This window comes from Castor canadensis, chromosome 5 (assembly GCF_047511655.1).
Source record: "Castor canadensis chromosome 5, mCasCan1.hap1v2, whole genome shotgun sequence".
In the NCBI taxonomy this organism is placed as follows: domain Eukaryota; kingdom Metazoa; phylum Chordata; class Mammalia; order Rodentia; family Castoridae; genus Castor; species Castor canadensis.
The window spans coordinates 63,277,123-63,303,993 of NC_133390.1; the positions used below are offsets into that span (position 1 = coordinate 63,277,123).

Genomic DNA, 26,871 nt, shown 5'->3' on the forward strand with positions numbered 1-26,871 from the left:
AGTGGGAGTTTTAAGGGATTTTCATCAAGTTGTGTATATTATACATTTTATGAATCAAGAGCAATGTACATTTCCTTATTTCTCTTCTCCCCAATGTGATCAACAGTGGCAAATACTGGTGTGGTTTACTACCTCCACTTTGCCACTCTCACAACCTGATTCTGATTCATGTGATCATGAACCAACTTTCCTGCTACCCTCTGTTGTAGAAGTAAGGATCATTAAACCTTTCACTGACTACCTAGGATCTCAGACTTTCCTGCTTCATATAAGTAATTGTAGCATATGTCCTTCCTGCCATTTCTACTTTTGGAGGTTCTGCCTACTGCATATGTTTAACATATTCTCCACATCTTGCCTTGACTTGGTCTACATTTCATAGCATTCCATGGTTTGTGGATTTGGGATTGTGCCTGCCTTGTAAAGGAAAAGGATTTTTATGTTTAAAGTTTTACTTTTGTTTGACTGATTGTTGCAAAAGAAGATACATTTACTTTTATATCTATTCTCTCTTAATTGGTAAAAACAGAACTTTACTTATTGGACCCTCTCCAACTCTTCTCTCAGTTAAGTGCTTGGTCATACCTTGCCTCTAAATCTGAATTAATCCATCGTAAGGTGTCAGCTACAGTATTCATACTCCTTGATTACTATATGACTTCCTTCATAAACATATTTACATTTAAATAGGGGATTTTTAACCCCCCTGACTTCCAGATGACACTATAAAATGAGCTGTGATTGTAGAACAACAAGTAATAAAATAGATATAATAAAGAAGTTGGAGGACCTCAATTAGTATCTGTAAAATTATCTCATGTGAATAATGAGGTTATGTTTTAAGTTGCTTTACTCTTTAGAATCAAATAGTATAATACCTCATTTTTTCTATAAGAGGAGAGCAACAGAATGAGGCATTCTGTTTAAGTAAATTTTCTAGTTAACTGTTTAAATTTCTTTTAAACATTAAGCTGGAAATCTTTAAAATGATTTCCTATTTTCTAAAACAAAGAAGTGACTTATATAGTAAAAATACACTAGAATGAAAAATTTTAAGCTTTTTCTGCCACTGACTTTATTTTGGCAGGAATGGGGTTTGAACTCAGGGCCTTGTACTTGCAAGGCAAGTGTTCTATCATTCTAGCCTCTGCCACTGCTACTATTGATAAAATTCTGGCAAATCATTTAACCTACCCAAGCCTTAGTTCTCCCATCTGTTATATAGGAATAGTAATATTTCTTATCTTACCATACAGATTTTCTGTGAGTGGCAAATTAAATATATGTCAAGATGCTTTATAAACTAATAAGTAACCAGAAAAGTATGTGGGTTTTAATAATAAAGGATGATTTACATAAAATACTGTTATACTATCAAATATAATAGAGGTGTAGAGGGCAGTTTATAGTATACAATATGATATATGATATAGATATGCTTTCATGAGTTTTTGTGTGTTTTTTCTAGTTGTTCAACTAAGCACTGAACTATTTCAGTTCTCATTGTCTTCAGTGACTTTGCTGGGAATAACACATTCTCTCTTCCTGCCTCTACCTCTCCAGAACATTTGTACAGTTCTTGTTTTTTTATTTGTTTGTTTGTTATGATTTGTATTGTTTTAAATCTGCCTTGAAAGATCCCATAGAGTAATAATGAAAAGATAAAGCAGCTTTGGAGGCAGACTAGGTTTAAATCATGGTTCTTTATTCTTGCTCATCAGTGAACATCCCTGAAGTAGTTTTCTCATCTGTAAAATGAATTGTATGAGTGTTGTTATAAGAAAACACTGGATCATATCTACATAAGGTCTGGTACATACTATGGGCTCAATAAGTGGATTTTAAAATCAGAGACACCCTGAAGAGCTATCTAGTATGTGAAGTTCTTGGATTTCATCAAATCTCATTTACCTTTTTAAAAGTTAAAAGCATATTTCACTTATTTTTATGTTTATAATAGAGGTTTTATGACCCTTGAGAATTGATACATTGCTGTACATTAATTGATAACTTTTCTATTCAATTAATCATTTCACTTTTTCCTGAATACTACACTTCAGGATCTACCTTTTCTTAAAATCTACTTATTTATTGATTTTCCTATACTAATCTTATAGTTTCAACAGTTTCTGTTTCTATTAACTTCATTTTATCTTAGTTAACTCATTTTTTTTCTTATAATATATCTTAATTTTAAACCTTTAGGCCAGAGATCATATCTTCCCTGTTCATAATACACTGTATATTCCACAAAAAACATAACACTATTAAATAATACTTACCTATGTAAATATTAAGTATAAATCATGTATGGATGCCACAGAATTTATCCTCTCTATCTGAGCTCTCTTCTATAAGATGCCAGGTCACTATAATTTAGTATTTATAGAACACTTTATCATTTGCAAACATTTCATAATCTAATGGAGAAATACCATTTCAGATTGATTTTGTTATGCCATTGGAGAAAAAGAGAAAACAAAAATGGAATGAAGAAAATTTGTCAGAAGTCATATCTCTGGTCCCCAGGAAAAACAGAATTAACACTTGGCCTCTCGTTCTCTCATCTGCTGACATCTTTTTGAGCTAGAGCTGTCCCACATCAGAGGAAAAACACCTGTTTCTTTCCAAGTATTATTAGTTGAAGACTATCTAATCAGCACCATAGACATGACTCTCTTTATTTTCATAATAAATAAAAGGAAATCCCTGTGAACCTGGGGCAGGGGTAGTTGGGGGTGGCGGTAGGTTCATGAAAACCTAGTGCAGGCTAGGGTCAGAGCACAGGAAGGCCATAAAAGAGATAAAACCAGTGGCAGGTGACACTCATCCATCATTAGGGAAAGAAGTACTTAAGAAGGAAGACCACTGCCTTTCCCATCTGAGGCTTTCTCCAGAACCCTATTGAAGAGGAAGAGGCACTGCTGAGTCTTCATTTGTGGAGCAGCAGGAGGAGGCAGTATCTCCTTAGCTAAATGAACCCCTTCCTGACAGCTGTGGGAATATGTGTTCGTGCCACCAGGCCCCTAAGAAAATTATCCCTAAAATGACTAAGGTTTACTCAGTCAGACACTCCTCCCACGCAAAACCTGGTTATAAAGAGAAAACAATGTGGAGAGAGTAAATAACATAGCAACCTTGATGAAACTTTTCTAGCATTTTAAAATGTGTGTGGGGTCATTAGAATATAACATGCAAAACACTGTTGTTGGGATTCAGGAGTCCTGATTTTAGTTTCAGCAGTCTCACTGTCTAGCTGTGTGACCTTAGATAAGTGGCTTAACCTCTCTGGACCCTGATCCTTAATATTTAAAATGAGGGGGTTGATTACTAAGTGCTGTCTAAGAGCCCTTGTAGAAATAAGAATACCCCAATCTATGATAGTAATAATTAACATTTGATGATGCACTGCCACCTACAAATGATTGCTACATACATTATCTAATCTGAACCTCATGCCAGTTCTGAGGTAGTATTGTTATGATTATGCCCATTTTTAGAGGTGAAATTTAGAAACCACAAAATGGTAGAGTTGGCTCTGAATAGATGTCCCCAGGGGAAAATATTCCTTCGGTAAAAGAGGCAGCTGAGGCTAACACAGATCAGCAACAGCAGATAGTTTAGACTGTGAGCTCTTGTTTAGGGGTACAAGGATCTCTGATGCCGCATTGCGGGAGTGATAATCTACCATGTGGAATGTTATCTGATGATGTATTTATCAAAAAAAACTAATAAAAAGAAAATTAAAAAAAGATACAATAATTGTTACTGCACTACACCCTAATGAATTATTGTGTTCAAGGTTCCTACAAAAAAAGTAATATTATACTCGGCTTATGTTTTAATTGATTTATTAATATTTTATCACAGGAATGTAATTTAAGCTCCTCATGATTTAGATCTCATAAACCTTTAGCATTTTGCAAATTCAAATTCCAATTTAAAGCCAGGGCGAGCAATTAACTTTTCTATCATCTTGTCAGGGGAGAAGGTTCGTGTTTAATTTGAGACAAAGTGACAGAAATATATATACACTGTATGTATTACTCCAATTTAATTTATGAGTCAGCACCATCCACCTTCAAAATGTAGATTTAATAGAAGGGGAGGAAGAAAGGCTGTGCTGTCATGATAGGGCTGTGATAGCTGCCCTGAATTGCTTATACATATGTATAAAAAAAAGACCTTGGTTTGTTGAGATACCAGACTAGCTTGAATAAAGGCCTATTTCCAGCTCTTTTGTTTTAAACCCTTTGCTAATTCTTTTTTCATATCACACACAATCTCATGGATATCACAGGGACCTTCTACCTCGACTTGCACCTCCACTTCCACCCCATCCCGTTCTCAGTTTTATGCATAGATGCCTCCACAGGCTTATCCCAAATCTAGACAAGTGAGGAACAGTAGAATAAACACTGCCTTGAAGTCCTTTCGTCATCACTGTTCTCATCTTCCAAGGAAATCTTTTAAGTACCCTCTATCTAAAACAAACAACAACAACAAAACCCTCCTCACAACTGTGTATTTTGATTTTCAGGTAGTTCATTACAAATTAAAACAGCAGCACTTTCCAGCGACCCTCTAAAAAATATTTAAGAACAGGTTAAGAATAGATGAGCAAAAACCATGAAGGTAGTCAGGTAAATGGTGGGGAAGCACTTCACCTTGGCGGTTATTGAACACAGGAACAGGGCTGCAGAGAAAGGTTAAGGAACTCTTCCCAGTTCTTTTATCCTATAATTCACCAGGCACACAATGCTCTATGCTGATGAGATGAGTTACATGACATCTCCTCCCTGGTTCAATCAAAGGGAAGCAATTTACATCTCAAACCAGTTCTCTCATCAGTGGGACATAAAAACTGCAGAACAGAGACACAGCAAATGTGCTTATTTATACAGCAGCAACTCAGTTGCCTCTGTTCTTTATTATTTTCCTTCGCTCCCTCCTCCCCTCTATGGTGGCCATTTTGAATAGGATGCTTTAAATTCTAAAGTGAGAAAAAGACAGGGCTAAGAACAATTCAGGAACAAAATTAACGAAAGATTTCTCACAATTCTGACAATCACTGGCCTTTGTGGTACTAGGCCAATCCTTTTGCTCAATTTAAAAATAAAACCAGGTTCTCTTTGCTGGCCACAAAAAAAAAAATAAAAAAAATTAGAAGACAGTTAATGGAAAATTCTGGAAAGTATCCTGACAAATGTTTATTTGCTTTCCAGATACACAATGCTATGCTACATAACCAGAATACAGTGCATTTGTCAAAGAAAAGCTATGCTGAATTAGTGTGAAGTTTTCATTCACAATACAAGCTTATTTTACTAATAGTCTTCATCAATCTCAGTTTAATTATGTCAGGCATTTTATACTTGCACAAGACAGTGAAAATGGCCTAAAATGCATTTATTGCACCTGCTTAAATGCAGTCATATTCCTAAAAACCACTGCAGGGAAGGGGGGCAAGCTCTCACAGACATGGCTTTTAGGCAGAATATGGGATTATGGCAGAGGGGTTTAAATACAGGAGGTAAAAAATGGTAATCACATTCATCAAGTACACAAAGAAGTAAAAACAAGAAGCTCTAGATAATTCTTTTTAGTGGACTCACTAAAATAACAATAACAGCTTGATGAAGAGAACATGATTGTGGAAAGCTTGTCCATTTTACATTTTCTCTTTACATCATGCAATAAAAAGGGAACACCTGCAGTTTCTACTTGTGAGAGTATTTTGTGTGTGTGTTAGTGTATGTGTGTGTGTGTGTGTGTGTGATGTTGAAAGAAATCATGGGACATCATATTTGCTTTAGAGCTCCTAGTCTAATCTCCACTACACACTTCCTACCATAAAGTCACATTTAAGCACTGAAGGTAAACCTCTGCGGTACAGAGGTACTCCCTCAGCCTGCAAAGTACAATCTTTGCCTCATATCCTTTCCTTCATTCAAATGTATCAGCATCTTATCACTTTGCACTTTCAGGTAAAACAGACTCTTTGTCCTAAGTCTTTTAAGCAAATTACTCCAAAGTACCTTGTACTTTTCATTACCTGGTAGCATCTACTTTTCTGACATACAATAGCCTGCTGCAACATCACTGTCATGGTGTCCTACTACTTATCTAAAAACACACATACTGTTAACTACACATAGTGGGTATTTGAAGTACATAAGAAAGCCATAAACTTAATTATATTGAGGGCTGGTGTTATCTCACATGAAATTTGAGCTATTATTAAAAATAGAAATTGCATTTACTAAATACTTCTTACTATAAACCAGTCAATTTCAGACTTCCAAGGTTGTATGAGATGAAACTATTTTTAAGAAACAGAAATAGGAAATGCACGAAGAATTTAACAGAAACATTTCATATGCCAAAAGAAATATTCTGCCTCTCTACCCTTCTTTTTCTTCTCATTCTGTCTTATTCTCTGTCTCTCTTGTCTCCCTCTTTCCCTCCATCCCACCTTCCCTCCCTTCCTCCTTTCTTTCTTCCTCCATGTTTTTACTACTCAACATGCTGGTTTTTAGGAGGAAATTTTGGGTGATTTGGGAGGCACTTTTTTCTTAAGAGTCTGTAGATATCCTTCTAAATACTCCTACAAGCACCTCTAATATTCCACATTACACTTTGTAACATGTTCTAAGCAGAAGCAATCTTTGTAAATGGCTACCATAGCCAGTGAAGAACCATTTTTTCTACTACTTTTGTTAGGTATGTGATAAAAGACAGTATGGTTATGTGCATAGATAAAGGTTTTGGTCACACTTTACAACTGCAGTGTAACCAATACACATGATCTCTGTGTTCTGCATATCAAGATTCAAATCTTTCACTGATAAACAGGGTAAAGGACTAATTCCACCCTTATGCTCCAAAAAGCTACTGGAGAGTAATTCTGTTATGATGGGTGTTTCTTACTATGAACACTCAATACATTAAATTCTGAAATTACAACAAAACTGAGATCTGATTATACGGTCTATAAAACGACTTACAATAGGCCTCCAATGAGGAGACAGAAACACCAACTATGTTAAAAACTGAGGTTTAACAACAATGGGAGTGGACTATGAGCACATGATAAAAGCGAGAGCACACAGGGGAGGGGTGAGGATAGGTAAGACACCTAAAAAACTAGCTAGCATTTGTTGCCCTTAACACAGAGAAACTAAAGCAGATACCTTAAAAGCAACTGAGGCCAACAGGAAAAGGGGAACAGGTACTAGAGAAAAGGTTAGATCAAAAAGAATTAACCTAGAAGGTAACACCCATGCACAGGAAATCAATGTGAGTCAATGCCCTGTACAGCTATCCTTATCTCAACCAGCAAAAACCCTTGTTCCTTCCTATTATTGCTTATACTCTCTCTACAACAAAATTAGAGATAAGGGCAAAATAGTTTCTGCTGGGTATCGAGGGGGTTGGGGGGAGAGGGAGGGGGCGGAGTGGGTGGTAAGGGAGGGGGTGGGGGCAGGGGGGAGAAATGACCCAAGCCTTGTATGCACATATGAATAATAAAAGGAAAAAAAAACTGAGGTTTAACTGATTTTTCATTGGCTTTTTTTGGTAGAAGTAGGCTTTGAACTCAAGGCCTTGTGCTAGCCAGACAAGTGCTCTACCAATTGAGCCATGCCCCCACCCTTTTTCCTTTACTTTATTTTTCAGATATGGTTTTTATACCAGGATCCTCTTGCCTCCGCCTTCAGCGTAGCTAGGATTACAGACATATACTACTATGCCCAGCTTTTTTGTTGAGAGAGAGTCTAATTAACTTTTTTGCCGTGGTTGATCTGCATTCCCATCCTTCCATCTCTGCCATTTGTGTAGCTGGGATTACAGGCATGTTCCATGATGCTGGCCCGAGGTTTAAATTTCTTAACTTCATAATACTATTCAAGAATGTTTGCCATTCTATAAGAAGGGTCAGTATTTCAGAACACTTAGTGATTTCCATAGGCAGCACAACATTAGGGATTACATATTGCAACAAATATTCCTCGTGCTCCATGTCTGACAAGATCAGTGCAACCAAAGGGCAGGAGGTACCTATAAAGTAAGTGCCAGGGCACATGCTTTCTAAGCTGGAGGAAGCTTAAAAGAAAGACCAGCCAAGTGCTGCCCATCCCTCTTTTTACCTTAGATCTCTTACTCGTGTGCTCTTCCTGTCTCGTGGTATTCCCTCTCAAAGAACATTTTGAGGAAATAAACTCCAGGTCTTATAAGGAGAGAAAGAGTTGTGTGATAACTGACTGAAGGCATTTACATCTTTCATGTTTTACTAAAATCAAAAGCATCATGGAAACATCTTAACAGAGAGAACTGGAAATCACTTTGAAAGGATGAGTTAATGTCCTCTAGCTTTACAAGTTGTACAGGCAGGTTTGTGCATCATTAGTGGGCTAAGCTCTACCTGGTTCTTCAGGATTTTACAATTATTCAGAGTTCTTCCTGGAACATCTCACCTCAGAGCTTTAGGTCTTCCTATTATCCAGGCCTGGAGTGCTCTTCTGTCAGAGTTTAGAATAATTCTTTCATTCTTTACTGTAGTCTCTATTCAAATGTAACCTTTTCAGGAGACTTACATTGATCAATATATCTAAAATAGCTTGCCACCCACACCCTATCCTACCTCGTTTTAGTATTTAGTCTTTCCCAAAATTATGTATTTATTGCTTATGTTCTACCTTCCCAACTAAAATGGAAGCTCTGAAAGTCAAAGACCTTGTCTTATTCCTCATGGTCTCATTAGTGCCAGAACTGTGCCTAGTATGTGTTTGGTGCTCACTATATATTTATTGAATAAGTAAAACTTAAGGTTAATTTGATCTTTCTTAAATTTTACAGTTTAAACTCACTTCATCTTCTACTGATATGAGAATATATCACATAATGGCCCTTCACACTCTAGACATTGTATAAAACCTGCATGGAAGAATCACCATTCTAGGAAAAGTACATTCACACCTGGTTTAAAATCACAGTTCATTGCTATGAGACAGTTAGTGTCTGACATTTTAGTTAGACCACTGAATGGATGGAGTTAACCAAAGAGCCAAAAAGACACACACACACACACACACACACAGAGAGAGAGAGAGAGAGAGAGAGTAGAAAACATTTACCCCACTGCCCTAAACCCTCCTTCTTCTTGGAACTGCAGCTCATTGCTACATTGCTCCAAGCCAAACACCAGCTAAAGAAGAGAGGCAAAAATTAGAAGAACTTTGGAACCCATTTCACTGAAACTGCCACCTGTCACTTACGTAAGAAGTTGTAATCATCCATCTGTCCAGACTGGTGAATCATAAGGTCTTAAATGCCATTTACTATCCCACATATAATGATTCCTTAGAAATTTTTATGTCACATAATAATGAAACAAGATATTTATTGGCTTTTCCTTTTGATACATATAGAATACCTTCTTTAGTGTGGCATATGACTTTTAAAATACAAACACCAATTTTCAGAGATCTTTTTTGGTAGAGAAAAAAATGTCTATCATCATAATTTTAGTGGCAATAATAGTTCTGTACATTTCTCTTAGCAATTTCAACCTCAGATTTCTAAGCACTGTGCAAACATTAATTCACTAAGCTCTGCTGTGTTCTCTGTGTGAATTAGAATATTATCATATCTTCATTATTTTTAGGTAAGAATCACATGGCCCTGGCTTGCCAAGGCCACACAGGAAAGTAATTTTTTAAAAAGTAGAGAGATGCTTCCTTTTTGAAAGTGGATGATCAGAAAAGATTAAGGAACTGTGATAATAATATATCCAAAATACCATCTGTTATATCTTATCTAGTACATCTATTTGAATTTTGTTTTGGGAAGTGAAATAAGCTTATGGCTCAGTTCATAAGCTCAGGGCTCTGAATAAATATCCCTGAGAATAACAGAATTGTTTTTTACGAGTATTATTTAGCAAATATTGATGGTATACTATGTGTCAGTCACAATCCTAAGAGTTCTAGTTCTAAGAGCTGCAGGGTGTGACTTCATGTAAACAGAACTTTTGTGTCTTGTTCACCAATGTATCTATCTCAAACCCTAGAATTATATCAGAGCATAGAACTATACTTGGGCTGTAGCAAGTGCTGAATCAGAGTTTGTTGAAATAAATGTATGAAAGAGAGAAGCATTTTTAGTTCCAAATGACAAAACTTCCTGCATGTACGTTGGGGATATCCTTTTATACTTTTGCTTTGGGAAGTAGAACAGAAAGGAAGAGATTCAATTCGACACAGTGTAACTAAATCTAAGATGGTAGTGAGCCTCTTTACTACAGAGTTGATCATTTAGCAAGGATTTTCAAATACATACTATGTGCCAGGCATTGCAAAATGTCCAGGAATAAAGGCAGGGTCCTATTGTTTTGGATCTTAAGTAACTTTTTATGAGTATAGGATGGAGATATCTTTGTATGCAATGGAATTCTCAGGCAAGATCCTTCTATAAATCTGTGATTTTTGTCTTAACATTTAACCATCCTAATTTAATTCAGTTTCTTTCTGAATATATATGAGGAAACTAGCAAAATGTAGGTAGCAATTAATTGAAACATATATTCATAAAGTGGAGTGGCTATCTGACAACAACCCAGACAACCTGATCAGTTTCTGAGAAATTAAATTAGGCATCAGGGTGAGTTCTGAAAGGACTGAGTTATGCTTCTTAGTTATTCATATTGTCAGTTCTTCACTTCTCTTATGCAAACACACTCTCAAGCTTCATCTAGGTTGCTTCAAGTTGGAATCTAGCTATAATTCTAATAGATCAGTTCAAGAATGATACCATCTTGATAAAAAAAGAAAGAAAGGAGGGAAAAATTCAATGATAAATAAGGCTTTACAAACTCCCTATCACATGAGGCTAATTAGAAGTCACTACTATGAAGGCTGAAGAACTCATCTATGGTTAACCTGTGGAATTATAACATGTACTAACCCTATTCCATATCACTTCTCTCAAAACAGAGCTCACCAAAGTATAGTTTGCTGAGGCCTGCACATATCTGAATTTATCTTACTCTGATAATCCATTTGAGATGTTTAGTTAGACAAAAATAACCTCAGTTCTTTTGGCTTCACTTTTAGGATACAAAATGCATTTCTGCTTATAAACTGTTTCTTCAAACATGTTTAGAAGTGTCACATTATAAAAAAAGCCAAAAAGGCTAAGACACCCTAAGTTTGATGCTTAACCATTGCTAGCAGCCCACTTACATTCTACTCTTCCTCTAAATATGAAGCTGAAATAAATGTATTTTAGCTGGGAGATCAAAAATGCTATGAGAACATTCTAAACACTCATTGGCAAAGGAAAACAAAAAGATATATGATATTGATGTATTTTATTTTCTAGTTTATTAAAATATAGAACTAGATATAGGTGACAGATCCGCTTTTACCTGCTGACTGTGACTTTGTAAAACTGAAATTTGTATCTAAAATCACTATTATATTCAGAATTACCAAGGAGTCCCTTTCTGTTTGTACATGTTCATAACAATGACAAAATAGCCCCAGCCATTACACTACCAATCTCCATGGACAAGTCCATTGTCATTGTCTCTGTCAAATCCAATTCAATAAGATGAAATGGGATGAAATGAAACCTCAGTATTTCTCATTGTATTGTACCCTTTACCATTTATTATTTATTTAGTCAAAGTAAAACTATTTCTGAACTCAATTACATTTTCCTTCCTTGTCGCCTATTTCTTTTTTTTAAATTTAATTTTTTGTCTATTATTATTACTTTTATTATTATTATTGTTCTGGCGGTATATTGTGACATTTACAAAAGTTCTTAGAATATATTATAGTTGAATTCACCCCCTCCATCATTCTACTTTATTCCCCTACCCCCGTTCCTGGAATAGTTTAAACATGTCTCATTTTCCATTTATATACATGTGTACATAAAAAATATTTCCATCATATTCATCCTTCTACACTCTTTTCTTATACCCTCCTCCCTCCCACTGGTACTAACTCCCCAGAGAGGACCTGTCCTGCCTTCCTGTTCTCCATTTTTGTATTAAAAAATGATATTTTTGTTTGTTTAAGATACCTATTCAGGGTGTTTCATTGTGACATTTCCATGTATATATGTATTATAATATAAATTGGTTCATCTCTACTTTCTTCTGATTCTAACTCCTATTCTAACAGGAGTGAGGTGGAATTTTAACAGGTGTTTTTGGTTTGCATTACTTTTATGGCCAGGGAATATTTTTTTTCTTTGAATAATGTTACTTATTCCAATTGCCAAAAAAAGAAAATAATTCTTAGTAATTCTCACAAAATAAGAAAGAAAATAAGTAACTGCTATCTTATGGAAGGGTGGACATTTACCATCTGATATATATTTACCAGACATTTTCCATCTGATTCCAACAGTTTTCTTATAATAACATCCATAGGTGTCACTTATTTTGAGATGACTCCAAATTGCAGGAGGCAAATGAGCTATAGGTAATTCAGTTCGGAAGGAAGACAGGTTTCTAGCAATGGTTATATGGAGTTAAATTTTATAAGGAACTGAAGATTATACTAAAGTGTTGAGGATAACATATGCATAATAAATGCCCTATAAGTTATCCCACGACTTTGAGGCAAGAGGATAATCACACCTTTCCCTTCTTTATTATTATACTCCCTTCAACGTACTTATGAATTTTGTTTCCCCTCAAAGCTACTCTTAATATTAATTTTAACCTCATTTCCTGTGCATAAAAATTTCCATAGAGAAGAGTACTGAATACTGTACTCCCTTCATAAACAACAGCCAAATGACAACCAACCTCTCACTAATCTGTTTAAAAATCAGTAAGATTCTTGTTCTTCCTACAGAATCACGTTTATTATAAATAATGCTGAAAGACCCCACACACAGCAAACTGAAGCATGTGGCATTTAATCCATCATACAGAAGGATCAAGGATTGAGTCAACACTTCTAGAGCTTCTACCCCCGACTATGCATTTCCATGGAGCCTATTTCCATGGTGTTTAGATCATCAAACAAACACATTTGTCTAAAAACAAATACATATGTGGGAAAACAGTTCTCTAGGGCTCATGCCTTTTCAGCTGCCTTTGGCTGACAGATGAGAAGTCAGATACAACATTTTGAAATTCTGAGTCTTTTTGTCTTATACAGTAGATAGGAAAATATTTGGTCCTAGTTGGTGGATCTTCCATCACACTTCTATTGCATGGGCAAGGGAAAGTCACAAAAGAGGCCTAATGTTTTCAGTCTGCAATGGATTCATCTTTGGCTTCCTTCTACCTCCCATCCATTGGTTTCAATTTCATTTTAAAGATATTTACAACTACTCTGAATAAAAAAACCACCATTTTCATGCTCTTAAAATAGTTTTAGAGAAACTTGTAACATAATGCTATTTGTGACATTAAGAATATATTAATGTATTTTTAACATTTCTCTCGATTTCATAAATCTTACTTATCCCAGTATCAGCCATAATTTGGGCAAATGAAGAAACCTCTCCTCAAGTCTTCCTGTATCTGAAATGCTATCATTTAAAATTCATGAATGAAAGCAGTATTCCTAGAAATCATTTGATTCTTGCTACTCTAGAAAAGGTACAATTATTCTATTTCTGTTTTAAAGATGAGGAAACACAAGTACAGAGAAATTAAGAAACTTGCCTAACCTTTTCTAGTGAAAGAGTCAGGATTTTAACCCCCAGTCTAATAGCAGAGGCCAAGCCATTACATTATAATGCTCCCTTTAGAAGTTAAAAGACAGGAATGATTAAATATGTGATTTTGGAGGAAGACAGCATAAGTTTCAACCCCATTTTCACCACTCATTAGCTATGTGATGTTGGGCAAGGATCTTAACCACTAGTAAACTTTACTACCTGTAAAAGTTTAAATAAAGCCTTCTAGTCATCAGTCCTAAGTATCTCACTTGTGTTATTTCATATAATTCTCATAGCAACTCAATAATCAGCCCTCCATCTCCTTTGGTTCTGCATCATGGATTCAACTGACTTACAGATCAAAAATATTTCTTAAAAAATATTTCCCTACTGAACATGTACAAACATTTTCTTCTTGTCCTTATTTTATAAATAATCTAATATAGTAACTATATATAGCATTTACATTGTATCAGATATTATAAGTAATCTAAGGTGATTTAAGGAGAATGTGTGTATGTTGTACACAAATAGTATGCCATTTTATATAAGGAACTTAAATAACCATGGATTTTAGAATTTGCAAGACTTGAAGCAATACCCCATAGACAGAAAAATTGACTCTGCACAGTATTATTTGAGAAAAGTGAGGTTAAGCTGCTTGCCTATTAAACAGTAAGAGATAAAGACAGAATTTGAATGAAGGGTAATCTCACCTCAATCTCAATCATTCAATCTGTTAATAATCAATAGAATCTACTTCATAAATTCTGGGGCAGCATTTTGGTCTGGGATAAATTAGCTAATGTGATGGCTGATTTTGTACGTTAACCCACATAGTGTGTCCAGATATTGTTCAAACATCATTCTGGGTGTGTCAGTAGGATGTTCTGGATGAGATTAACATTAGCATCAGTAATAAGCAAAGAGGACTGCCTGCCCTAATGTTTGAGGGCTCCATCCAATCAAATGAAGGCCTCACTAGAACAAAAAGGGTGACTTTCTTGCATGTAAGAGGGAATTTCTGCCTGACAACATTTGTGTTGGGACAGCTTTTTGTTTTTTCTTGCCTTCTGACTCAAACTGTAACACTGGCTGTTCCTGGGTCTTGAACCTACTGGCCTTAGGTGGAACAACAGCATCAGATCTTCTCTGCCTTAGGCCTTTGGACTAAGATGAGAAGCATACCATTTGCTCTCCTAGGCTGCCAGCTTTCTAACTGAAGATCTTGGGACTTTTCAGACTCCTTAATCAAGTGAGTCAATTCCTTATACAGTATCTCTTTCTCTATATATGTGCATCCATTGGTTCTGTTTCTTTGGAGAATCCTGAACAACTGAACATAAAATTCATAATACCTGATAGAAAGAAACAGCCAATGAATATTTCTTAAATCGTTTTCCCAAGAAAAGCCAATAGAAATTGTAGGATAGCAAATCCTTCTACAATAATAGGAAAGGTAGGTCCCAAAGGAAGAGGATATTTTGAGGACACTGAGTTTTTAAGATAGGAAGCAAAAAAAAGGGACCAGTTTTAAAACATAATTCCAGGTAGGTCAAATGATTAGCTTACTTATGTGAAATAAATGGCAGAAAAAATATGTTGATCTGGACAACAAAAATAAAAGTTACTTTCGTCCTCCATATCTAGAGGATGACCCAGAAGGGAAATTTTGATTCTTACCCATGATGGCAAGCTCACTGGGAATAGAGATGTGACCTTCCACTTTGAGAGGTAAGAGGTTACATGGAAAGGAAAGGAATTAACAGAAAAGGTCAGGTTTGTTTAATGCCTTCCTGTGCACTAATCCAACCAATCCAACTACTATATCTGTACTTCATTCCCAGCTACAAACCACTGGAGAATAAAAAGACTTCTTTATAGAACAGGCTGAGTTGTCAGCTGAAAACACCCAAGGATGACAAATTAAAGTTTTCTCTTATATATGAGTTACACTGCTATCCTTGAAATACTGACTCAATTACCCCAGTTCATCACACAGAGAAACACTCCCTGCCAAGTTTCCTTCTGAGTATCTTTTAGGTAGGGGTAGGGCCAGTATCATGACTATATGAAGTTCAAAGCACAAAACCAAGGAAGCTGCAACAGCTGGGAAAGAAAGGAAAAGAAAAATGTGATTTTTATGGAAAACAGAAAGGAAAAGCAATTAGTCCATTAACAATGCAGGGAATCTATACTGACTTCTCTCAAGGGAAAGTGTTTATCATTGCCAAAATTCCCAAAGTAACCACAGTTGACATACTTATCAGCATCAGCACACTAGACAATGACAATAATATCTAGTTCTTCCAGCAGATGAAAAGCTAAGTACTTCCCAAACAATCAGCACAGTTTTTCCTGACTAACCTGCCTTCATGTCTCTAAACACAGAATTTTTGTCTTATGAAATTTGAGATTCATGGAAAAATCCTACTTTACCCAAAGTATCAAAATTAATGCAATGAATCTTTATATTTCCTTCTAGCTACATTGACTGAAAAACCTACCCTCATTTCACACCCAAATGTATGCCAGTGATGTGATGTATACATTATAATTGTACAAAGGTCTAAGGAGTACCATCAATAAACAGAAAAAGAAGTACTGTTAAAGTCCAAATATGCAAACTAATACAAATACAAGCTCTCTACCAGAAACAGGGTCTTTGTTCATACTAGCCACATATGATCAAAGGAAGAGGACATTCAAAATACTTTTTTAATAAACAAATTGTTATGTTTCATTAGCTTTTACCAACAGAAATATTTAAAATATTTTTCATAATAAAATGTGCATAGGTTGGCTTAATTATTTTTCACAGTTATCTTGGCAACTCTATGAAAATATTGTGCAAGTAAAGGAAGGATCAGAGGAAAGAATAGAAGATTTGAATAATCTATTTGATTACCTTAGTAGTCACTTTTAAGTAGGCAAAAAGTCCCATAAGATAAGACTGAAAATTTCTCTATTATATCATGGCTTTGTGACACCTCCCCTAGTGTAAAGAAGGAGTTGCTGCTGTGGAACTACTGGAATTCCTCCACTGTTTCTAGAATTGGAGCTCTAAAAAACTCAAACGAAGCTGGGTGCCAGTAGCTCACACCTGTAATCCTAGCTACTTGTGAGCAACATGGTTCGAGGTTAGCCATTGTAAAAAAGTTAGCAAGACCCCATCTCAATGGAAAAAAAGCTGGGTGTGGTGGTACTCCCCTGTCATCCAGAAGTAGTGGAAAGCATAAAATAGGAGGATCATGGTGTAGGCCAGGCCAAATGAGACCCTATCTCCAAAATAACCAGAGCAAAAAGGATTGGAGGTGCAGCTTAAGCAGTAAAGCACCTGCACAGCAAGCACAAAGTCCTGAGTTCAAACCCTACTAGCAAAACCCCCGCCCCCACACACAAACCTCACTTCAAATGATCTCAACTTAGAAGGTTACTGAAGTTATATCACTGTAAAAAGGAAAGAAAGATTTATAATTCCCCAGTTTCTGTTCATTGTAATATACCATAAATGCATGAGTAACAAAAAAAGGAATGGTCTCCAAAACCTCCTCAAAGTTTAGCATAAAATCTTGCTTGAATTAAGTCTACTAAATCAAAACCAATTTCTGTTGTGCATCTACTTAATATTTGTCATGATTTTTCAGAGTTTTAAAATAGTCCTTCATCCAGCCTCTCTTGCATCATAGTTTTCCTTGACTTCTAAATCAAGTCCAAACTTTTCAACTTCATTTTCACCACTATCATCATTATTTTGTCTGTTTCCTAATAATAATCTTTACCTGAATGGCTTCCTATTTTAATTTTCTCATAAAAAGAGAAATTAACAATTTATAGGCTTATCCATTTAAATTAGATAATATACAGAAATGAGTTTTTCAGAGTAACCATCACACAATGTTATTTTATTGAACTTTAATTCTCTTCCTTTTTTGTATTCATACTTTCTATTTCAGTTTTAGGATCACAGTAAGTGCCAAATATTCTTATCAAATACTCTAAGTAGCATAACTGTTAAAATTCAAAACAATAAAGAGTTCTAAAGAGTGAAAATCTGATTTGCTCCCTACACAGAGAGTGTGGCTATATGTCATTGTATATAACAGCTTCAGTTTACACCTAAATGTACACAGAGATAAGATTAGAAACAGTTTTTTTACAGTTTCAGAGACTCCATCTTTTCCTGTACTTTTACTAGGTAGAAGAAAATTAAAGTAAAAATTTAAAACAACAAAATCAAATGAAGCAAACAACAAAACATTTAAAATTTTGCTACTATATATCTAGACATTTGTTGCTTATTTTCTCTTTTACATCCTGGAAGATTTTATAGCAGTGATATGCTTTACTATCCTGAAATATTTTATTGATTTAAAATATTTGATTACTATGGAGTGTAATACAATAATACATGAGTAAATTATGTACTGTTAAGAGCAATATGAAAGAATTCATCTGACTAAAGGCATTTCCTCTTAAGTGGAGCAGGAAGAAAAATTTCAAAGGCTACCACTTTAATAACACATGTCTCCATTTATATTTTCATTAAAAACAAGCCTATATAAATTCTATATGAGTCTTCCTACTTTTTCTCACAATAAACTACATGTGTGTAATTCCATCAGTGTTATTACCAATATTTATTCCTTTTTTTTTTTAATTTGGCAGTACTGGTGTTTGAACTCAGGGACTCACACTTGCTAAGTAGGTGCTCTACTACTTGATCCACTCCACCAGCCCCCAATATTTATTCTTGATGGTCACAGTTTTTCTAATCTTTGTGTAGCCATATGCTTAATGTGCATACCCACTCAGAATTTTTTTTTAAAAACAATAACATAAATATAAATTTATGGAGTATGTACTTCTTTAATGCCAAAAATTATAAAACAGAAAGTTTCCAAAATGGGCATTTGACATTGTATACAATATAGCTTATAAAAAGTATACAATTTATGTTTCACATAGTCCTTGAAATCCCAACACTGGGTTGCCATCAAGTTCCTAGACAAGTATGTCAGTGGTAATTGCTCGATCTCACAAAGAATAATCTCATGACACAAAAGCTACCCGACTTGAACTTTAATTCCTGAATAACAATATTGGTTAATAAATTTTTAGTGTTTAATGTTTTACTTGCTAATTTATCTTATAGGAATCATAATTATTTAGTCATCTAAGACACTGAAGATTATTCCAGAACATAATAATGCCTAAAAAGAGGTCTTTCTCTCTAAATACAAGTTTTTTGTGATTAATATGAAGTTGCTTTGCTCATCTGACAGCTAAAAAAGGAAAAATATATGAAATAAGATTTGCAAGTATGTGAAATTAGGGCCATTTTTAGGGCAATATTGGGTGGTATGAATCACATAAAGAGTTGTACCTCCTCTGTCCACTCCCATATTTTTATGCAGTTAAAGCTAACTCTAGGGACAACTGATGGAACATCAATCACAAAATCTACCAAGTACACTTGGTAGAACATGAAACGCTTGACATGCTGAGCCTAACTTCATCACTGCACTATGTGGTAATGGTGGTGGAAATGTGGGAACAAAGTTTTAGACCTAGTTTGGAGCCAAAGAAATAGCCAAGTAGAAACATAGACTAAAAACAATTCTAGGCTGGATACGGTGGTTCACACCTATAATTCCAGCTACTTGGGAGACAGAGATTGGGAGGATCATAGTTTAAGGCCAGTCCAAGTCCCAAAACTTGTGAGGCTCGATAGTTTGGTGTACCTGTTATCCCAGCTACATGGGAAAGCACAAAAAGGAGGATAGAGGTCTAGGCCAGCCAGGCATTACATGAGACCCTATTTCAAAAAGAACCAATGCATAAAAGGACTGGTAGTGTGACTCAAGGTGCTTCCCTAGCAAGTGTGAGGTACTGAGTTCAACCCCAAGTACTGTCAAAAAACAAATCCAATTCTCATTCAGTTTCTCAAGAAAACATCAGAAAGAATTTGTGTAACTTTAAATACTGTCCACAGAGACAGCCACTATGCTTCAGAAATCTCTTTCTACCCTTTTACCTCTAAAACTTCCCTCCATCCCACCTGTCCCTTGTAGGTATTATTCTTTCCTCCATGCTCGCTTTTTACTTCCATCCCTATTCCTTTCTTCTTATCTATGTAAAACTGTAACACTTTATGATGAACATTCTCCTCCATAGCCACTTTTCCAGTTGTTTCTGATTCTATTTGCATACCAAAGTCCTGACACTTAGCTGTCATGAACAGAGTTCTTAGAAGAAATGGAAAGAGACAGATGTGACAGGAAGAATCGTCTTCTATGAAGGAAGGAGAAAGTTATGAACATTCACGTGAAATTATTTTTGTACTAACTATATGACTTCAGGCCTCAAAACTTTGTAAACTACTAGCCATAGCCCTCTTATTAGCTTCTCTGCTCCAGGTAACTTCTCATTTCATTTTTCAGTTAGTTACCAGACATAGTCCAGGCAAATCATAGTATTCCATGCACGGTGTCTTTTCTTTCAGGTCAATGAGTCTATATTTATCCCCAGAATGCGGAACTCTGAAGAGTCTATCTTTCAATGTTCTGCTTTCTTAGATAGTTTGGGCTGTAAACTTACTTTTAGTTGTGGAGATTCTCTTCAAATTCATCTTTGAATTGTTGTTCATCTTTGTTTTCCTCTTTTCAAATATACTACTAGTATAAATTTTTCTTTCTCATTAAAAGACTACTCACCTTGAATTTCTTGGATGCAAAGCATCCAAAGCAAGTGCCCTTTTTAAGTATTTCCAGTAAGAGTGATTCAAACTCCTGTAAGTCTAAATGAGAGGTACTGTGTGATATTACAGGATATGTGGTCAGGAAGATGAATTGTCCAAGAGCACAAAGCAAATGTAGAGAAGAGCTAGGTAGGTCCCAGATCCAAACCTTCTTTCTCACATGATCCCTTATATTGTCCCTTTTCTCTTTGTTCATTGCTTGCTCAATCTTACTTCTTCACATATAAAAACATCGTAGTGTCTATATTCTTGTAACATAATGCTTTCTTTACCACAAATATATACTTATTTTGGAAAGTGACACAAGACTCTAAAGAGCTTCTAGGTCCTTCATAATAAGTTCCCAATCTCCTTTTTTAATCTTCCTATGTGTCACCTGATCCTTTTACCATTCAGCTACCAATGTACTTTATGTAAACATTAGTCTTTTCATGTTCTTCTCACTATCTAGAATTCATTTTCTCTCCCATTTTTTATCAGAAAATAAATTAAGGCCAAATCAAACAGGTGAAATTCAAACATAATTTGCTCCATAAAGTTGTCCCCAAATCTATTCTGTGAAGCTTTCCCAACATCTCCAGTACCACAAGACTTTACTCATTAACAGATTATGTATCTTGTTGCTTTAAAATTCTTGCTCCTAAGTAGACTGTGGGATCCTTACTAGTGGAGCCCAGACTAGATACTAAAAATACAAGGGTTTAAGACACTATCTTTGTACTTAGGAAGTTTCCAGCATAGTTAGGAAAGTCAAAAACAAATGACTACAATACAGCTCTGATGGAGACAACATATTTCTATTTAATTTACTTCAATTACATTTGTACACATTTTTATTGTTAATGTATTCAAGACTGTGTTACCTACGGTGAATATAAGTAGAAATAAGAAGACAAAATAAAACTGAAAAGATGCAATGGCAGAGAAAATTCAGAGTTAGTTGAACTGCAGGCTTAATGCAGGAAACAGCATCTTGAGAAAAGGAAGTTCACTAGTTTGTGGCATTTTTGGTAGCAGGGTGAGGGAGTCTTCAGCTGCCAGAAATGAAAAAAAAGGACTAACTATGGAGAAAAGAAGCAAGTTTCAAGTGCCACTGGGCACTGACCTCCATGAATTTATATGGTATATTTCAACTAATACTTATATCCATAATTTGAGGTAGGAACTGTGAGGAAACAGATGATCAAATGAGTTATGATTTGTTCAGCTAGTAACTGAAAGATCCAGGATTCAAATCCAAGAACATCCCAAAGTCTTTAGTCTTTAGTCTTTAGGAATTGTTGTCCTTTGGCAACAATTACTTATTGCCCAAAGATTAAAATCTAAAAGAACTTTGTATGATTCTAAGGCTTTTCACATGGTAACAAAGAATAAATTCACTTTATGGCCTAATCACCTAACAGACTCTAATACAGTGGTATATGAAATGAAAGCACTTTGGAAATCATTTGGTCCAACCTATTTTTAGATACTTGAAGATATGGAAACCTGGTGCTGAATTATATAGATCACTTGAGGAGAAGTAAAATATAAAAGGTTTATTCCTAAGGCTGAAGATAATGAGAAAAATACCATCTACATGATGTCACTTACTTTGTGTCTTTTTCTAACCAAGGTATCTCCAGTTTCTAGGAGAGCTGAGGGTACTGTTACCAGCACACAATGCACAACAGGTGCTCTAATAACATTGGTTGTAATGAAGAAATATACAGGTCTGTGTAGGAGAGTATCTGTGATGTGGGTCCAAGTGTATAACTAATCAGGAGATTGGCAATATTATTTAAATGTTACTAAATACATTTCCATTTGCCATTTGGATCAAATAATCTTCTTCTTAAAACTTTCTAGTGACATTGTAAATGCTTTATGTAGTTAAGGTCTTTGTCTTCAAATGCCTTCATCAGGAACCAAGAGTTTAGTATATCATCAGTGAATGGAAATCTTTTGGAAAATATTTTAAGCTTATTAAAAAGTAACTCAAAAGATTTTAATAAAGTAGTAATATGAACATTTCATCTTTATCTTAGTTTTGGGGTGTGGGAAACACAGAAATAATGTTTCATTTCTAAAACCATGTTCCCATGAAGCTGTGCAGAAGGACTACTTATAACAGAATTTTCCAGCCAATTCCCCAAAGGGCCCCCAACAGGCTTTCTCAATTTGTGGGCACTGTCCTCTAAGAATCTATTTCTTTCCAGACTCTCCTTGGAAACCAAAGATTTATGTCATTCTCTTTATATTTTAAAATTAAATCAATCCTGGTTAAAGAAAAAAGTGAAAGCGGAAAGCCTGTCTTTTTCAAGAATCCATGCTTGCTGGACAAATAACTCATTAATCTGCCCTATTCTGTAGGCACAGCCAATGACTGTGACTCTGTAGTACTGTTATCATTATTTAGACATTTCTAGAAATCTAGTGCACTTAAGATATTTGTGAAGATGAGTTGTGCTTAGATATCTGCTTAAAAGATGGAAAAGTAAATAAACACATTGTCAGGTAATAAATAGGAAAGCAGACCCTACTTTTTATGAATGACTTCTAAATATCTTGCTTATATTCCAGAGTAAAGGAAAAGTTACATAGACGGAAAACATTTCTTTAAAATCTGAATCTTAGTATCCTGAAATGCTTTCTGGTCTTTGAATGCATTCAAACAAGTAGGTATCACAGCATTTCACTGATAGCTTATCAAACCACAGAATACAACAGGAGGACTGAATAAAAAAGGTTTTCCTAGAGGAGCTCCACGGTCAGTGTTCTATAAAAACATATTGCTATAAACTCATCTTCACAGGAAGTCACTCAGCTTAATAAGCACAGACCTGTAAGTTAATATTAAAATTCACTTTGATTTCAGCAGCAACAAAACTGATCCAACTAGACACTATTACATAAAACCCTTATTGTCATATTCGTCATCACCACTCTCAACAGAGACCACTGCCAGCACCAAGAAGCAAGCCCTCAGTTCACCTCAGGAAATATGCTATGCAGATGGCCATCCCAATAACAATGCAGTAGTGAGATGATCTTGTTTATCTTATCAGAGCGGCACTCCCTTAATTTTTCAATTCCATTTATTGATGTCCTCTTTCATGTATAGGTCTATTAGATTCTACTTCCTTTACTGTCCTCCCAGGAATTGGTGCTTGCCAACTACAATAAGTTGTTTTGACAACTTGTCTAGCTATACAATACTCTGTTTCTTTCCCTCTGCAGTATTTTTGGCTTCAAATGAGTGCCTTCAAAATATAGCAGAAACTATCCAACCAAACTATGCAACAATGAGAAAAAGCTTTCTATGTGTAAGTACTGTCCTGCCAAAACCATAATCTTTCATGTGCTCATAGTTTTCTTCCTTTTCCTCTTTATTTTTATGGATAAATCCTCCTTGCTATCTTGTCTACTCCTATCTTAATAAGGAATGACTGCCGTGACTACCCCCATCTAGCTGTGCCATTCACCGCCAGCACCTCTGCTCTCCTCGTGTGCTTCAAGAAGAACTGATTAGCACTTTGCATAATTAACCTGATTAGCACTGTGCATAATCAAACTGATTAGCACTTTGCATAATTAAAAAGAAATAATAATAATAACAATAATAAGCCCTAAGTAATATCAAAAGCTGTTAGTCCCCCAGCCCTTTGGTTATGTCCAAGATTAAGCTCTGTGCAACATATTCTGTACCTTCACATTGAAATCTTTTCTTTAACTCAAAAGTCAAGTAAATAAATTTAAATTATTTCAGTCCTTGGACCCATTATGCTTTTTAAATCCATCCTCAGTTATCAAAATAATCAGTTTCTTAATCTATACTTGACTGCCTTGGTTTGGTCTTAAGATATTTTACTCATGCTAAAATGGAAAAAATAAGGATGTAACACCAAATCAATGGAAAATACTTGCAATAAAATTAGAATCCAAGATATATGCTGCTCTTTAACTATGTAACTATCCCATGTATTACCACTGGGTGACAGTGAGGCAGCTGGAAAGAACTGGGCAACTTATCAGGAAAACCTGGCTTTCCAGTTACATTGTGATCCTGGTAAGTGATTCAACTTCTCAGTGCCTAAGTTCCCTCATGTATAAAATTGAAATCTAGCGCCAGCTCTGCAACCTCAAGGGTAGTTATTAAAATAAAGTAATAATTTAGGAAAGTGCTTTGTAAACAGTATGATTGATACTACACATACATTAGGTGTCCTATTCTAGGTCTGTATATCTCTTATGTCCCCAATTTTATTTCGTACCATGGGCAACATTACACATAGGGTAATAATAAAATTTTATATTTATAATGCCTTCAAATAAAAAAGTTATAAAGTCCTTTTGCATACTTTACCTTATTTCCTAGTCAGTGGCTGAATATGGTTAAAAATTTGACTTGGAGTTATAATTTTACCTTAGTAATTATTGTATCCATCACAGCCCTCATTTGTGTTTCCACAGGGGTTAAAATCAAGCTGTTGCTGGAAATTCACTAGAGAGTAGAAAAGAAAATCTAGTATATTTCTATTAATCTGGGACTGCAACAGAGAGAATTCTGCAATTTTGCGTTTCACCACTCCACCATAGCCAACCATCTGTTCCTTACTACCTTAGTTCAACTCCATTTTCCTCTAAGAAGCCATCTCTGAGATATCCTTCAGTCAGAATTTGCTTCTCTCTTATGCTCTCATCCTATATCTGAAACTCTTTTTTATTACAGCTTTCTATGTACTAACTCTTTGTATATTTGATTTCTTTAGTTAAGTAGGAGCTCCAAGAGAGCCTGTTGTACCTATTCTTTTTTTATTAGCATACATTAATAACACAAGGGGGTTTCACTGTGACAATTCTATACATATATGCAATGCACTTTGAACAAGCTCACCCATTTTATTGTGCCTATTCTTTGACCCACACATAGCTGCCACAATGAGTAATGCACATGATGAACACTCAACACTTCTGTTACAGCTGACTTGAAGAAATTGGGCAGAAAAATATGTTTCTCACTATGCATTTACCATCTAAGTGTTATATGCAAAGCTGAGGAATTGCTTCATTAAACATATGCTGCAGAGTCCAAAGGTGTTTGACACACCCATAACCACTGAACTAATTAGCAAAAATAATCATTCACTAAGTTATTCCAAAAATGTGGGTGTCTAGTAAATGCTAGGTATTGTGTTACATATTGAATACAGCACTGATCAAGTTCAAAAGGAGCTAATAGTTTCTCTCAAGGAATTTACAGTCTATGCATCTTTCAAAGAGCTACATTAGCCTTTGAGTGGGTGGAGTAGAATGAGAACCACTACTACACCGTGGAAAGGGAACTTTAAAATACAAAAGATGACCAATTGTAAGGCACTAGGCCTTCATCAACCTAGGGGAAAGGAACCCAAATAAGCAGTCAGTGTTCCTGAGCCACTCATCAATTTTACAATTCATTTAATTCAAGAAGAAAAATGCTGCTGTGGAGATTATTCAAGTCCAAATGTTCCTGGTGAAGGTGCTTCCAGTAATTCTGGGAAAGAAGCCAATCCCCTCGTTTTATATGTAAATATTTTAAAAACACACACATATATATAAGCACAAAGGAAAGGTCAGGAACACGTAAGTCTTTTAAAAATCTATTTTAATAATTTTTTCTATAAGTGTCCACAAAAGTTTGGGCTTTTATGTAGCCTTACATTTTCTTTTTAAACAATACACCTGCTTTTTTTCCCCTTAAACTAAATATTTCTTCCATCTAATGACTCTCTTTATTAGACAGCATCTAATTTGCATACATTTACATACAATTTAACTGCTAGCTTATGAGAACAAAGAAATGGCTCTGTATTGTACTGAAGGACAATACCCTGTAAAGGAAGGTATAAAAACCAACCAGCTCTGTGACTGTGTAAGCTCTTTGTTTAAGCTGTTTCTTTTTCTTCTTCTCTCAACCTAATATGCTGCTTTAAAGGGGGTAAAAATTATGTCCCCAAACAATGAAAAAAAGAAACTATTTTAACTGCCACCCTACATTCCAACTTGGTTACCACAATTCAGCAGTCAATGTTCCCCAAATCTACCACAACTGTCTTTATTAGGTTTAATAGATTCGATCTCTTCACTTATTTTATTTTCTTATTCCTAAAACAAACAACCTGGGATTCTGCTATGACAAAGCTCTACTCTAATACTCATTTGTGCTGCCACATACCTTGTTCCTGAACAGACAGGGTAGAATGGCATACTGTTCTCCAGTGAACAATGCATACCTACCCTTATCAGGTTAATAGATTTTACTCAGACTTCAGTTCTTTATCCCATAAACCAGCTCTTCAAAAAAAAAAAAGCCGTCTTCAGTCTCCACCACTGGGTAGTTAATAGGGAAGAAGACGTGAACATGAGGAAGTATATGGTAAGAGAGAAGTTAGAGGTATAAG

General features: G+C 35.3%; 1 protein-coding gene across 17 annotated transcripts in view; it reads right to left on the reverse strand.

Moving 5' to 3' along the window:
• The window catches only part of Zbtb20 (zinc finger and BTB domain containing 20), an 815,899-nt gene that overhangs the window by 519,962 nt on the left and 269,066 nt on the right, over positions 1-26,871 (reverse strand). Inside the window, exon 8 of one of the 17 annotated variants that reach the window (XR_012447948.1) lies at positions 8,200-24,932. The exons of the other annotated variants lie outside the window; for them this stretch is intronic. The gene's annotated coding sequence lies outside the window, so the exon portion shown is untranslated. Of the gene's footprint in view, positions 1-8,199; positions 24,933-26,871 lie in introns of those variants that run through there. 17 annotated transcript variants of the gene reach the window in all.